The sequence below is a fragment of the Condylura cristata genome, unplaced genomic scaffold, assembly GCF_000260355.1.
Source record: "Condylura cristata isolate star-nosed mole 26May11 unplaced genomic scaffold, ConCri1.0 scaffold00055, whole genome shotgun sequence".
NCBI lineage: Eukaryota > Metazoa > Chordata > Mammalia > Eulipotyphla > Talpidae > Condylura > Condylura cristata.
In genome coordinates this window covers 666224-670700 of record NW_004567156.1, presented here as the reverse complement: position 1 = coordinate 670700, position 4477 = coordinate 666224, and the positions used below count along the sequence as shown (strand labels likewise).

Genomic DNA, 4477 nt, shown 5'->3' with positions numbered 1-4477 from the left:
TGGAAAAGGGTCAGAGATGGCCAGACAAGTCTGGGAGAAAAGAGTAAAATCAAAATCAATATAAACACTGCCATAGTCACCTCCCTACAGGTATGTCACCCACATCTGCCTTAACTGGTCCAGGGTCAGGGAACAAGCACCGTTTCTTCATCACATGCTTGCTGCTCCATGTGGCTTCCTCAGGTCTCCTTCTGTTCACCATCTAGCTTCCTTCTCTTCTCTCCTTTTTCTCTGCTCAGCTCCACCCTCTTTCTGGGTGGGGCAGGGAACCTGGAACTTCCCCTTTTCCTTGGGACCACCCTGTTACAGTTCCACCACCCCTTTTCAATCGGGGTGCCTCCTCTCCTCTCCCAGGCTCCCCCTCCCTGAGGTATTTCCACACTGTCATGTCCTGGTCCATCCTCGGGGAGCCCCGCTTCATTGCAGTGGGCTATGATACGCAGTTCCTGCGGTTCCACAGCGACTCTCAGGGTCAGATCGCAGAGCCGTGGGCGTCCTGGGCAGAGCAGGTGGGGTGGGAGGATCTGGACTAGGAGACCCAGACCCAAAGAAAGGAGGCGCAGTGGTTCAAGGTGCTGCTGCAGAACCTGTGCAGCCGCTACAACCAGAGCAGCGACTGTGAGCTTCATGGTCTGGGCCAGGTCAGGACCCCTGTCCACCAACAGGCAAGTTCGCCTCCAGTGTAAGGGTCTAGGGACACCTCGAGGCTGGTGGATCCACCGGGCCTCTCCACCTGGGGGGAACCCGCAGGACTTGCCTTCCTGCCCTTTCATTATCTGTTTAGGGTTACTCCAGACAGGAGGCCAGGGTCCAGTGGGGTGACCCTGGGGCTGACACAGGGGCGTTCAGGGTCTCACACCCTCCAGAGGATGTCTGGCTGCGATGTGGGGCCAGACCTGAGCCTCCTCCCCGGTAGGAGCAGTTCGCCTATGATGGCGCCGATTACATCGCCCTGAACCCGGACCTATGCTCCTGGACCCCGGGGGACCCGGTGGCCCAGATCACCAGGCGCCAGTGGGAGGCGTCGGGGAGGGCGGAGCGCGCCAGGAACTGTGTGCAGGGCAGGTGCCTGAGGTGGCTCCGCAGACTCCTGGAGCTGGGGAAGGAGGTGCTGCAGCGCACAGGTAAGGGGGGCCTCAAGGCCTCCGACTCCCCTCACCCACAGGACGCCACAGGAAGTGGGATAATGGGCAGAACAGCGCCTGCTCTCTGGTCGAGGGGAGGGGCCCCTGGGTGTCATATTTGGTACCTGAGAGAGACTTGGCCAGAAGACACTGCTTTTCTGGACAGTTAAGGAGTCAGGTCTCTTTTGATGGAGGGAAATATCTTCACTGGATCCTTTAACCTGGCCGCCATCTTGAGAACCATCAGTTTTTCTGTTATGGTCTTGTTTATAGTCAGAGAACATTTGTGAACCCGATTCCTGTCTTTCTGTGTCACCCAGGTCAGGAGCAGAGTCTGTGTCCTCCTTAGAGACCTGCACCCTCCCACCCTGGGCTCTCACCCCAGGATCCCAGATTCCCCAGACTGGGCTGGGCTCTGGGATTTGTGCTTCCTCCTGCAAACCAGTGTGTTGTTCATTCTAAGGATTATCACGGGTGGCTGCTTCAGTGTCTGTGGAGGATATGGAATAATAACCCAAAATGTGATATTTCTGATTGTTTCCCTTCAGATCCTCCAAACACACACATGACCCCCCCCCCCCCGACCATGAGGTCACCCTGAGGTGCTGGGCCCTGGGCTTCTACCCTGTGGACATCACCCTGACATGGCAGCGAGATGGGGAAAACCTGACCCAGGACATGGAGCTGGTGGAGACCAGGCCTGGAGGTGAACCTTTCAGAAGTGGGCAGCTGGGTGCTGCAGAGATATACATGCCAGGTGCAGCATGAGGGCTGCTGGAGCCCTGAGACCTGAGATGGGGTGAGAGGGGGATGTGGGCTCAGAGGCTGTTCTCAGGGAGATCAAGGGCCCTTCTGGACCCTTCAGAGGATCAGGATGAGGCCTGGGGCCCTCCCTTCCCCTCCTAGAGCCCCCTCCTCAGTCCTCCATCCCCACAGTGTGCCTCATTGCTGGCCTGGTTCTCCTTGCAGCTGTGCTCACTGGGGCTGCGGTGGGTGCAGAGTGATGTGGAGAAAGAAGCACTCAGGTAGGGAGGGAGTGAGGGATTCTGTCCACTGGGGGCTTTCAAGTTCCAGGGAGAACTTGCCCCACTTGGTTAGTGGGAAGCACCATCCATACTCCTGTGTTACCCAGAGGATCTGGTCTAATCTCCACTCACCTCCTTTCTTCATTTTCTCAGTCCTAATATGGGACTTTAGTCAGAGTTCTGGAAACTTCCCTATGATCAAGGATTAGAAGATTCCTTTAGGACTTCTGACCTGACTCTCTGGTCTCACATGATGTCTCTTCCCACAGGGGGACAAGGAGGAAGTTACACTCAGGCTGCAGGTGAGTGTGGATCAGGGGCAGTGTAGATGAACCCCTGGGGGAGTCACCCCGTCAGTCCCCCCTGTGGTCTTCTCTCTAGTGGCTCTGACCAGGTCTGTGTTGTTCTCCCCCAGGCAGCTACAGTGCCGAGGGCCCTGATGTGACTCTTAGCCCCTAAAGTATCCTTCAAAAAAAAAGCAGATTTAATAAAATTATTATGGATATTAGATTCCACTTAATTTTGCTGTTTGCTTTTGTTGTTCACACTCTCCACAGATTGGCATCTGCAGGCTCAGGCAGAGTGTCTCTGGCAGCCTGAGCTGTGCGCAGGGCTGAGTCTGACCTGCTTGCAGGGAGGGGACCCTGGAGCCCCAGGGTTGGTCCCCCAGGGTGACACAGGCCTTGCTCTCCCCTCCACTAGACTACCTGAGTCTCCCTGACACCCCAGCACTGGGGAACTGAGGGGGTGTTCTGGTTCAGGAAGGGGGGTTGCCTAATGCTTGCCCCTAGCATCTCTCCCCTTCACCAGTGATGGTGTGAACCTGAGTTTCCTATGCCAGCCCGGCGAAGACAGGAAAGGCCCCAACTCGTGGTTTCCTGGTCAGTTACAGCGCCGCCCCTATGCACCCACCAGGTGACACAGACTCTGCCAGCCCAGCCAGAGCCGGTCACCACACAGACCCTCCCTCACAGTGTTCCCCTGCTGACTGTTCCCTCACTCTGGTTCTCCCCTTTCCACTTTTTTGGTCCCCAGTCACTGACATTCCCATTTTCATCCTCTGCCCACTCTCCCAGGAGCCTCCCCATACCCCCTGCCAGGGCCCTGGGGGCTCTCCTAGCCTCTCCCCTCATCCTGTGGATGGAGAATTTAGGGTTTATGCCCAGGAGCAGCTGCTTTCATCCCTGGCAGCAGAAGCAGAAACAACTTACAGGGACTTGGGGTCCAGGTTTCCATCACAAGAGAGTGAGGGAATTGGTATATTGGGTACCTGCCCCGAACTGGGTATCAGCCAGATCCTAGGGATCTGGTTCTGCCCTCCATTCAGTCATTAAGGACTTGAGGACACACGTCTTGGGCGCCCCGTTGTGTACAGACCCCTGTCCTGCAGTTGGGAGCCCAGGAGCAGGCCTGGCTGAGCAGGAGAAAGGGCAGCTCTGGGCTCCTGCGCTCAGCCCTGTGGCCACACGGGGGCGCTGCCGCGCTGCTCTGGATTCTGGCTGAGGCCCAGGACTGAGGGTCTGAGCGGGACTGGGTGGGTTGTCCTTGGGGGGCGGCGTCCTGGGGGCTGGGATCCTCTGTGGGGAGACAGGGAACTGGGGATCCTCTGTGGGGAGACAGGAGAGGAGACTGCGGAGCCCCTGCCCTGTGTGCAGTTTCCATCCTTTCTCTCAGGACCGTCTCTCTTGTCCTTTCACAACCTCTGGGAAAATGAGTTTTACATCATTTTCCCTTTCTAACCTATTATGTGTTGAAGCATTTAAAAAATAACATTTAAAGGATACTGTTGGGGGAGGGAAGAGCACAAGGGACTGTGATGATGGTTCACGGGGGTTGGGAAATTTATGGGGCCTGCATCGAGGGGAGTAATCAAATATTGTATACAAATGATTGATGATGTAAGAAAATTAAAAATGTTAATAAAACAATAATAACAAAATTGGCAACCAGGTGTGTTTTCACATCTGTCTAATGTCTGTATCTAGTACCCGTCCCCGCTGTTGCCTCCAGTTGCCGAGACTCCCTCGGCGGCGCTGAGCAGAGCTGTGTCTGCCAGGGCGCAGGGTGTGAGCAGCTGCGGCCCCCTCCTCCCCAGCCCTCTCTCCCCTACCCCCGCCTTCCCCGCACCCCCAGCGCCTGCTTCTTGCTCCCCAACTGACTGAGAACTGCTCAGGTGTGGCATGGAGAAGACTGCGCCTCCCTTTTATCCCAATGCCAGTGCTGGTTTCTGAGGAACCCCCATGTCTATATATCTCAGAGCTTCCCTTGTTCCTTTCCTCTTCTATGCTGTTGCCCAGTCTCATAACTCTTTCTGCAACGGCGCCCTGT

The 4477-nt window shown here is 56.3% G+C and overlaps 1 pseudogene; it reads left to right on the top strand.

The window, feature by feature from the left end:
• Positions 1–386: 386 nt before the first annotated feature.
• On the top strand, positions 387–2608 carry LOC101636403 (annotated as a pseudogene).
• Positions 2609–4477: the final 1869 nt, after the last annotated feature.